Consider the following 11,295-nt stretch of genomic DNA (forward strand, 5'->3'; position numbering starts at 1 on the left):
AAGGTCACTATAAGGTCTCTCTGGAGCCTTCTCCAGGCTGAACAACCCAAACTCTCTCAGCCTGTCCTCATAGCAAAGCTGCTCCAGCTCTCAGATCACCTCCGTGGCCTCCTCTGGACCTGTTCCAACAGTTCCATATCATTCTTATGTTGAGGATTCCAGAACTGGGCACAGGACTCCGCCGAGCAGAGCAGAGGGGCAGAATCCCCTCCCTCCCTGCTGGCCACGCTGCTTTGGATGCAGCCCAGGACACGGTTGGTTTTTGGGCTGTGAGTGCATATCGCCGGCTCATGTTGAGCTTCTTATCCCCTCAGATCCCAAGTCCTTCTCCTCAGGGCTGCTCCAAATCACATCATCCCCCATCCCATATTGAAATAGTGAATTGCCCAGACCCAGGTGCAGGACCTTGCTCTTGGCCTTGTTGAACCTCATGAGGTTCTCACAGCCCCACCTATCCAGCTTGTCCAGGTCCCTCTGGATGCCATCCTGTCCGTCCAGTGTGACACCTGCACCACTCAGCCTAGTGTCATCTGCCAGTCTGTCCCAGTCACAGTACCAGTCCCTGTCTGAGTCACAGTACCAGTTCCTGTCCCTGTCCCTGTCCCAGCCCCACTTCCAGTCACAGTACTTGTCCCACTCTCAGTCCCAGTCTCACTCCCAGTTGCAGTCCCTGTCCCAGCCCCACTTAAGCCCCAGTCCCAGTCCATGTCCCAGCCCCAGTCCCTGCCCCACTCCCACTCCCAGACCTTGTCCCAGTCCTGTCTGATTCTCATTCCCACTTGCAGTCCCTGTCACAGTCCCTGTCACAGTCCCAGTTCCGGCCTCAGTCCAAGTCCCTGTCCCGATACCAAAAACACCAGCATATCACCTCTCTCTGACTCGTTTTGGAGTCTTAGAAATGCAGCCCCATTTATCAGGGCTGGGCAACACGAGGGCATCATCTCCATCGATCCTGTCCAGCCAGACACGAGCTGGGGACAGGGTGGGATTCCCACTTACAGGCATGTGTATAAATTCTCCCAGAAACCTTATGCATTTCTATTACTTTTCACGGACTCATTTTAATGTTATGATGAACTTCACAGTGGTCAAAACTCTCACCGATTTGGAGCTTTGGAGCCAGCTCTGCCTGACCTCGAGTTTGAGACAGGGAGAAAACTCCAAACAGAGGCGATTACAGGAGGAGACGCCTCTGCTCAGCATAGATCACACCGAACACGAGGAGGCAGCACGCCACCGTTTTAAAAGAAAACACGCTCTCAGAGGGACATTCTGTCTAACTTTCAAAAAATACAATTAATTACACAAAACTGAACTCTAGCTTAAATAAGAAGTATTTAACTTTTTGTAGTAGTAAGTAGTAACTGCTTCTTGCATCAGTCCCAATCTCAGTCCCAGTCCCAATCCCAGTAACAGTCCCTGTCTCAGTCAGATTCCCAATCCCAGTCCCTGTCCCAGTCTCACTCCCTGTCTCAGTCTTAATCCCAGTGCCAGTCTTTGTCTTGGTCCCAGTTTCTGTCCAAGTCACAGTGCCTGTCCCTGTCCCAGTCCCAGCCCCTGTCCCTGTCTCTGTCCCTCTCCTTATCCTCGTTCCAGTCCCTGTCCCTGTTACAGTGTCTGTTCCTGTCTCACTCCCAGCCCCTGTCCCAGACTCTATCTCAGTCCCAATCCCACTATGAGTACCAATCCCTGTCTCAGTGCCACTCCCTGTCCCTATACTGGTCCCTTTCCCTCTCCTAGTACCAGTACCAGTCCTTGTCCCAGTCTCAGTCCTTGTAGCAGTCCCTGTCCCAGTCCCTGTCCCAGTTAGATTCCCAGTCCTAGTCCCAGTCCCAGTCTCACTCCCTGTCCCAGTCACAGTATTAGTCTTGGTCTTAGTCCTAGTGCCAGTCCCTATCCCAATCCCTGACCCTGTCCCTCACTCTCCTGGGCTGCAGCCGGGCAGGCGTGGGGCTGTGGGGTCTCAGGGTCCCTGAAGGTGACAGAGCACCCACAGCCCCATCCCCACTGCACGACAGCCGTGCACCCACAGAGCCCGGTTCCTATGCTCCCATGGAGAAGAGAAGGCTCTGGGGAGACCTTAGAGCAGCTTCCTGTACCTAGAGGGGCTCCAGGAAAGCTGGGGAGGAATTTTTTACAAGGGTGTGGAGTGACAGGATGAGGGAGAGTGGCTTTAAACTGGCAAGAGGAATATTTAGATTAGATGTTATGATGAGATTCTTCACGCTGAGGGTGGTGAGGCAACAGCACAGGTTGCCCAGAGCAGTGGTGGCTGCCCAATCCCTGGAGGGGTTCCAGGCCAGGTTGGATGGGGCTTGGAGCCCCTGATCCAGTGGGAAGTGTCCCTGCCCATGGCAGGGGATTGGAACTGGATGGGCTTTGAAGTCCCTTCCAACCCAAACCATTCTATGATTATATGATTTAAGTATTTGGAGGGCTTAATGTTTTCATATGTTATAGTTTTGCTAAATTTTATAGGTTATTTAGTGGGAAATGTTGCCTAACTCTTACTATTTAAGCAAAACCAATTTTATATATAATGAATAAATATAGACAGTAGCCAAATGGGCAGCACCTCCATCTGCTTGAAATCTTAAAAATATAAGGATGTGTGGACCCTCTGATCCCTCTGTAATGCTTGTTGTAAAGTTCCTCCACCAGCTTTGATAATATTTGCTGCTGAAAAAGCTAATTTTAGTCCAAAGGCATGAGGGGTGTCTTGTGACTTTGAGCTTATTTTACATCTGCGTTCGACGAAAGAACAGATTCTTCTTAACTTACATACTGAAGAATATCCTGGTCGCTGCATTGTTGGAGAGGTGAGGCTGTGCAAATCTCATGAGGTTCAACAAGGCCAAGGGGAAGGTCCTACACTTGGGTTGAGGCAATCTGCGGTTTCAATGCAGGAGGAAGGATGACGTGATTGGGAGCAGCCCTGAGGAGAAGGACTTGGGGTGAGGAGAAGGACTTGGGGAGCTCAACATGAGCCAACAATCTGCACTCACAGCCCAGAAACCAACCGTGTCCTGGGCTGCATCCAAAGCCGCGTGGCCAGCAGGGAGGGAGGGGATTCTGCCCTTCTGCTCCACTCTGGGGAGACCCCACCTGGAGTCCTGTGTCCAGTTCTGGAATCCTCAATTTAAGAATGATATGGAGCTGTTGGAATGGGTCCAGAGGAGGCTACAAGGATCATCAGAGGGCTGAAGCAGCTCTGCTCTGAGGACAGGCTGAGAGAGTTGGGGTTGTTCAGCCTGGAGAAGTCTTCAGGGAGACCTTATAGGGATCTTCCAGTACCTGAAGGGAGACACAAGAACACTGAGGAGGGAGTCTTTACAAAGGCTTGTAGTGATAGGATAAGGGGGAGTGGGTATAACCTGGAGAGGCGCAGATTCAGACTGGACATAGGGAGGAATTTCATCACCATGAGAGTGGGGTGGCCCTGGCCCAGGTTGCCCAGAGCAGTGGTGGCTGCCCCATCTCTGGAGGTGTTCAGGGCCAGGTTGGACGGCGCCTTGGGCAGCCTGATCCAGTGGGAGGTGTCCCTGCCTATGACAGTGGCGTTGGAACTGGATGGGCTTTAAGGACCCTTCCAACTCAAATTATAATATGATTGTATGATTGTTGTCCAGGGTTTCCTCACTGGGGGGATACTTATAGGACAGATGTAGCAGATGGTTTGCCTGGCTTGAATTCTCCTTCCTGAAACCTCTTTCTAAGGAACAGCCTAGAAACTTTGCAGGAAGAACCCCCATTTGATGCTCAGGTGTGCACAACAGCACAACAGTCAGAGCTCCAGTTAGGGGCTCAGCTTTCGAACTGCTGTAAACAAGAGCACAGCCGGCCACAAGAAGGGTTGGAGTCATCTCTCCTTGCTCTTCCTGTTCGGACAGATTGGCACAAAGATGCAGCTCGTGTGGCTAAACCCTAACAACAGGATGACGTGGGTCATTGGGCTTGATCTGTCTTAGCTGCAGGAATGGGAACATCAGCATAAGGGAAGTGCTAGGGATGAGTGGTGGAAAGGATAGTACTATGTGATGAGTTGGAGCCACTTGGCAAACCAGGGCCATTTCAAAGAGCAAAACTTGTGGTGGGAAAGTCTGGCAAGGACAGTGGGGCCGTTCCGCTCCTCAGGGAAGTATAAGGAGTTGGATAGTATCAACTGATGAACAATTCCCCCTTTTCTTTCTACAAAAGAAACATTTTACTTCTTTCAGGAGAAAAATTAACTGACTTTGAGGAACCACAATCACCCCCACTCCTCATAAAAGATAAAATTTCTACAGCAGCTGCCTGTTGGAATTTTGGTGGCTACCTGAGCCAGTGCTTGGACATACCAAGTCCCTTCCTTCCCCATGACCAAAAGTCCTTCTCACCCTGCAGATGCCCTAGTCTTCCCAGGCTAGGGCTCCGAGAAGCTACCAGTTCCTCTCTGTTTCTGAAGTCCGCCAAGGTTTCCTCACTGGTCACACTTTAGTCCACACTTTAGACCTTCTCAGGTTCCTCTGGTCACGCTGCCTTCTAATCCTTCCTCCCAGTGCCTCCAGGCAATCTTCAAAATACTTGCTTAGGGAAATCATGACTGCTGTTATTCATGTATTTTGGGTACTTTTTTTGGTTTTTGAAGGATTTGCTGTTTGCTCTGATCCACATGACTGTCTAAGTCAGGAACAGGGATAGAAGAGTCACGCAGTCATAGCTCCAACAATAGGCTGCACATGAGTAGTGGAGCTCAGAACTTACACTGACGAGTGTTAAAAAAAAAAAATAAGTTAAAGATGAAGCCTTTCTGCCAGCCGTGTGTCACAGCTGGTGCCTGCCGGCTGGCACAACTGGTCTTGGTGCCAGCTGTAGCAGGAATGTGCTGGTTCCACAAGAAAGCAGCCTCACGTTTTGTCTCTTACCTCTCACCTTTGAAATTAATTTGAATTTGTGCTGGTGGTGAGTTCTGCAGCCTGAGTTCCCCAGATGTTTCCTTGCACGGCTGTAAGCAGTGCTGACTATCAGCATTCTTCAGGATTTTCTGTAATAAAGCACACATTTCTGTTGCAGCCTTGTGTCTCCTCATGGAATTGCATGGCAGCAAGATACAAGATTCTAGTGTGGGCGCATTGTTTGGAGATGAGTAATTCTTAATGTTTCAGCAACTCTGAGCTTCTTATGAGGACTGAGAAATACAGAGTAGGAGCCCACGAGTAGCCAGTCATACTTACAATCATTGAATCACAGAATCATTAAGGCTGGAAAATACCTCTAAGCTCATCCAGTCCAACCATCAGCCCAACACCACTATGCCTACTAAACTTTGTCCCCAAGTGCCACATCTCCATGTTTTTTTAACCCCTCCAGAGATGGAGAATCCACCACTGCCCTGGGCAGCCTCTGCCATTGCTTCACCACTGTTTCAAATATTAGGAGCTGAGAGGATATTGGTGAACTTTCTGAGTGAATAAAAGATGGCAGCTGATGAGACAGGTCTCCATTTGACCTTGGTCAGTGCTATCAGCTGCATGCATGGGTCATGCTTGGTCGCTGTGGTTTAAATGTAAAAGTGCAAAGTTCAGAGTCATTCCCTGAGCACGTCTGGGCCAGGCGCCATCTGACAAAGGCTCTCTTTCACCCCTGGCCCACAGAGCAGAAGGCAGTGGGAGAGAAAATCGGCTGCTCTCCTGTCTCCACACCCACAAGTGAGTAGAGAAGATGTTATTCTCCTTTCTTTTTCTCAACCTTGAAAGAGCGAAGAGTAACCACAAAAAGGGAACACAGCTTAAAGGAAGGGTGAATAATCCCAGCATGAGAAGATCATCATGAACATGAATGACCTATCTTAGGGCTGCTGAGCCATCAGATTTGTGCAGTTTGATGGATTCAGTCATTAAAACTGCACTTATGTCTGAAAAACTGTTGTGGACCTTTCCTGCCTCCCGGCCACAGGAGCTGTTCTGCCAGTGCTCCCCTTAGCAAACTTCTCCTTCCTCTCCCTGTACCCTGTAGGTTTTACCAGGAAGACTCCATCCTCCTACCTGATCTTGTTGGTACCCAGTGCTGTCAGCATTCCTGTCCCTCTCGAGCTACTGGTTTAAGTCCTGTGCTGGACACAGCCCCAGGAGCCTCAATCTGGTTTTAGGCACCAATGTTTCTCCACAAAAACATAGAACCATAGAACGGTTTGGGTTGGAAGGAACCTTAAAGATCATCCATTTCCAATCTCTTGCCATGGGCAGGGACACCTCCCACTGGATCAGGGGCTCCAAGCTCCATCCAACCTGGCCTTGAACCCCTCCAGGGATGGGGCAGCCACCACTGCTCTGGGCAGCCTGGGCCAGGGCCTCACCACTCTTACAGGAAAACATTTCTTCCTAAGGTCTCATCTCAATCTCCCCTCTTTCAGCTTCAAACCATTCTCCCTCATCCTACCCCTGCACTCAGTGACAAAGAGCCCCTCCCCAGTTTTCCTGGAGCCCCTTTCAGTCCTGGAAGCTGCTCTAAGTTCTCCCCAGAGCCTTCTCTTTTCCAGGCTGAACAATCCCAACTCTCTCAGCCTGGCCTCATATGGGAGGTTCTCCAGCCATCGAATCATCTTCAGGGCCTCCTCTGGACCGACTCCAACAGCTCCATCTCCTTCCTGTGCTGAGGACTGCAGAACTGGATGCAGGACTCCAAGTGAGGTCACACAAGAGCGGAGTAGAAGAGCAAAGTCCCCTCCCTTACCCTGCTGGTTACAGTTCCTTGGATGCATCCCCGGATACGGTTGGCTTTGTGGGCTTCAAGCACATATTGCCGGCTCATGTCCAGCTCCTTATCCATTGGTATTTTCAAGTTAGTTTAGCTGTACCTTGTAACCACAATCAAACATCACAGAAAAGGTAACCAGGAATCTCTTAGGGTTTCATTGCCTACATCATTGGCCACTGGGTCAGCAAGTGGGGCCAGACCCATGGTGTGGTCAATATTCCCCTCCCAGTAAATCAGGGTCAATGGAGCAGAGCAGAGCATGAGGCTTGAAACCACTGCAGACCCGGCACTGGTGTCAGTGCTGCATTATCAATAGTATCTGCTTACCTGAGCACTGAAGGGTGGTAGAAATCAACACTTTATGGCAACATCTGATGTGCCAAAGACCACTCGCATGTGACTTCTTCAGTGAATACAGCTGCCATGGTGGGCTCTCTGCTGGTGTGAGATGAGGAGCCATGGAGACACCTTGACTTCCTCATTAAGCTCAGCGAGGGAACAATTTTCTTACTCTAGAAATGAGAAAATGGGAATATTTGTGGCTGGGAAGCAATTTTTTTTTTCATGACTGGTGTAAGAACAAAGTGGGTAACCCAGCTGGAGTATTTGAAGAGGAACTGAAAGTATTTGAGTTCTGAGTTTTTCAGATGTCACAATTTGCTAATTTTCTGATCTCTATAAAAGTTTGTTTTAATATTTTTAGTTAAAAAGCTACCTCTGCTGACTGTAAAGTTTTCTTCCTGTTATTTTTACATCAGTCTTTTCAAGAGATCCAAACAAGTCTGAAGACTAAGATCATGTACCATGAACATTGCTTCTGCGTCATCCTCACATGCCAACCACAGGAGACTGATTTTCCATCCCTGTTGCACCACCAGTCACTAAAATGCCCGGCACAATCGGCAGCCAGCACAGCAGAAAGCAGGGATAAAGGGTTAGCATCGGTGGTAAAATGAGGAAAGGATAGGTTACACCGAGGTTTTATAAACTGTTGGTTCACAAATGAACTCTGTGTGATGAATTTCATCCTAGAGGACTTCAAAAGTGTTTCCAGCCATCTCAGAGCTGTTTGCAGTGGCGGTTTGGGTGGGAGGTGAGGTGCTGACAGGCTGAGAAAAGGGGAATATAAGCTCCATCAAAGAAAAAAAACGGAAAGGCTTGGAAATTACAAGACAATTAACTTCAGTTCCTGAAAAAAATAAATCAAAGAGACCATGGAGTAAGTAATAAGGCAAGTAAGCAACTAAGAAGAAAATACAGAGAAGAGTATCAGCCAACATAGGTTTATCAAGAAAGAATGGTTTCACTTGGATCTAATTTCCTTCTGTGATGAGTACCAGGCCTGGTGGGGGAAAGAAGCAATAAATATCATATGATAAGTCTTTTGACACCTCCCCACAATCCACAGCAGCTTCATCCCTGCTGCCCGTTGGGAGCGACTCCTAGCTTGGACACAGTCACTCATGATTTCCTGTCACCTGGGCTGCTGCATGAACCCCTTGTGAGGTTTGATTTCAGTAATAACACAGAGGAGAGCATGGAGAATTTTAATCTGGACCATGTGGAGGTGACATGGACTAGAACTGGGGCAGGGACAGAGTCTCCAAACCACCCTGAGGGTCTGGAGGAAAGGGCTGAAAAATCAGACATGGCACAGAAAGGACAAGGATTTTCCCAGCAGAAATTATTGGGAAAATCAGATGGGGAATGGCTAGCTTTGGCAGAAACAGATATGGAGCAATAGATGATCACAAGCTGGAAGTGATTCTGTAACGTCATGGCCCGGAAGAAGAAACCAGAGGGCTCCAGCATTCCGTGTGGCACAGCTAAACCCTCAGGGAATGTGCTCCCTATTTTTAGCCACTTAAAAAAACAGGCTTCAATGGGACAGAACCGGTTCCAGAAAACACCAGAGCTAACAAGCTGTTAAATCTAGCAGGAAGAAATCTAAAAGAAATGTTTTCAGATACATGGTCTGGTGCGCAGAAGGGGACTTCCGTCTGGTCAATGCCTGGTGGATAAGGCAAAAAGTAAATTTCCTTCTCGTGCCAAATGGTGAGCCTACACGTTGCAAAATTTGGAAAAAATAGATCAGTGTGAAACCTGTTGTTTTCCCAACAAGTTTCTTAAACCATTTTAGGAAATGTCCTGAAGTCCAGAGGAGGCCATGGAGGTGACCTGAGGGCTGGAGCACCTCTGCTGTGAGGACAGGCTGAGAGAGTTGGGGTTGTTCAGCCTGGAGAAGAGAAGGCTGTGGGGAGACCTTAGAGCAGCTTCCAGTACTGAAAGGGACTCCAGGAAATCTGGGAAGGGACTCTTTACAAGGACCTGGAGTGTTAGGATGAGGGGGAATGGCTTTAAATTGAAAGGGGGAAGACAGATTGGCCATTAGGAAGAAATTCTTCACACTGAGGGTGGGGAGGCACTGACACAAGTTGCCTGGAGAAATGGTGGCTGCCCCATCCCTGGAGGTGTTCCAGGCCAGGTTGGATGGGGCTTGGAGCCCCTGATCCAATGGGAGGCATCCCTGCCTGTGGCAGAGGGTTGGAACTGGATGATCTTTAAGGTTCTTTTACCCAAAACCATTCCATGGTTCTGTGATTCTATGATTTTTGGACTTAAACCAAACAAACTCAATGCATTCATCCAAGGCAAAAGTTCCCAAGGCAGAAAGCAGCTCTGGAAACCAATCCTCCTTTCTCTTACCATGGTAGATACTTCTAATTTCCATTTTTTCCCATTCCTTTCCAAAGTTGATGGTAAAATTTTGAGCTTACTGTTGTTTGAAAATCCCATGTTCAACAGCAATCTCTTGATTTTAAGACCAATTTGGTGGAGAACGGTGTGGAATATCATAACTGGGGGTGTCTGAGATGGTTGGGATACATCTCTAAGGACTCATCCCTGTTCTGGCCAGTTACTTGCTAGGTAATTAATTAAAAAGCCATTGTTGGTGCTGCAATGAAAAGAGAAAATGCTGATATTTTTAATAAACAAAGTATACGCCACAATTATCCGCTCTGTTAATATTTGTCAGTGTGATCGACGTTGTCACAGCATAGGCAGGATTGCTGGCAGGAGGAGCTCCGTCAGCACTGCCATCGAGGCCTGGCTTTGCACTGATCTTAACTCTTAAAGGAATTTAATTTTGGAGATCAGCTTCACTCCACTTTCTGCGTGAGGATTTCTATGATTCTGGCAGCTGGCACAGGTTCTTCTGCTGTCCTTCACATCTGCTGTGACTTAAATCCATGGGCTGAGGGCAGAGAATGTCCATGATTTCCCTTTCCACAATATCCTGCTGGAGACCTACTTCAGCACAACCCCTTCAAAACCGTTATCTCCCAAAGGAAGCTGGATGACATCTGGTTTTGCTGGGAAAGGGAAAAGACAGGAAAATCTGCATCCTGCAGCCAAGCAGAGAGTTGGGTTCAGCTCAGTTCAGGCTTGTTTTTAAAAGCATGAGGTTCAGCTGATGGAAATAAAGCAATGTTTTCAGCCCTCTGCAGTCAACAAATGCAAATCCCTCTCCCTGCGGCTGCTCAGCCTCACATTTCATTGGCTGCAACACTCTGTCACGTATCCAGACCCGCGTTGTGGCTCTATTCCCACTATCCACAGTGTGTGGGACTGCAAAGATGGGCATAGAATCACAGAATGGTTTGGGTTGGAAAGAACTTTAAAGCTCACCCAGTTCCAACTCCCACTGGATCAGGGGCTCCAAACCCCATCCAAGCTGGCCTTGAACCCCTCCAGGGATGGGGCAGCCACCACTGCTCTGGGCAACCTGGGCCAGGGCCTCACAAACCCTCACAGGAGAACATTCTTCCTAAGATCTTCTTTAAATCTCTGCTCTTTTAGGCTGAAAACTGTCCCGCCTCATCCCATCCCTGCACTCCCTGGTCAAGAGCCCCTCCCCATCTTTCCGGTAGCCCCTTTCAGTCCTGGAAGCTGCTCTAAGGTCTCCCTGGAGTCTTCTCTTCTCCAGGCTGATCAACCCCAACTCTCTCACCCTGGAGGTGCTCCAGATCTCTGATCACCTCCAGGGCCTCCTCTGGACCCCTTCCAACAGCTCCATCTCCTTCCTGTGCCGAGGACTCCCACAGGACATGACGCTGGACCAAAAATGCTGAGAAGCACTGAACGAAGGGAGATGCTACCATACAGAGCAAGGCTGAGAGAACGGGGTTTGCTCAGCCTCGAAGGCTTGGGGGAGACTTTATCACCACATACAGGTACATAAAGGTTGTCTGGAAAGAGTTTGGAGACTCCCTTTTTGCAAGGAATCACAAGGAAAAGTCAAGGGGTAATGGGTAGAAGTTGCTCCTGGGGAGATTCCAGTTGGATTCCATAAGAAAATGTTTTACTGCGAGTACAGTGAGACATTGGAATTGTCTTTCCAGGGCAGCCGTGGATTCCTCTGCACTGGGTACTTTTAAGGCTCAACTCAACAGGGTGCTGGGCCATCCCATTCAAACTATGGATCAGGTAAAAGGTTGGACCAGATGATCCCTGAGGTCCCTTCCAACCTGGAATTCCATGTTCGGCTGTGGGCGAGCA

This window comes from Cuculus canorus, chromosome Z (genome assembly GCF_017976375.1).
Source record: "Cuculus canorus isolate bCucCan1 chromosome Z, bCucCan1.pri, whole genome shotgun sequence".
NCBI lineage: Eukaryota > Metazoa > Chordata > Aves > Cuculiformes > Cuculidae > Cuculus > Cuculus canorus.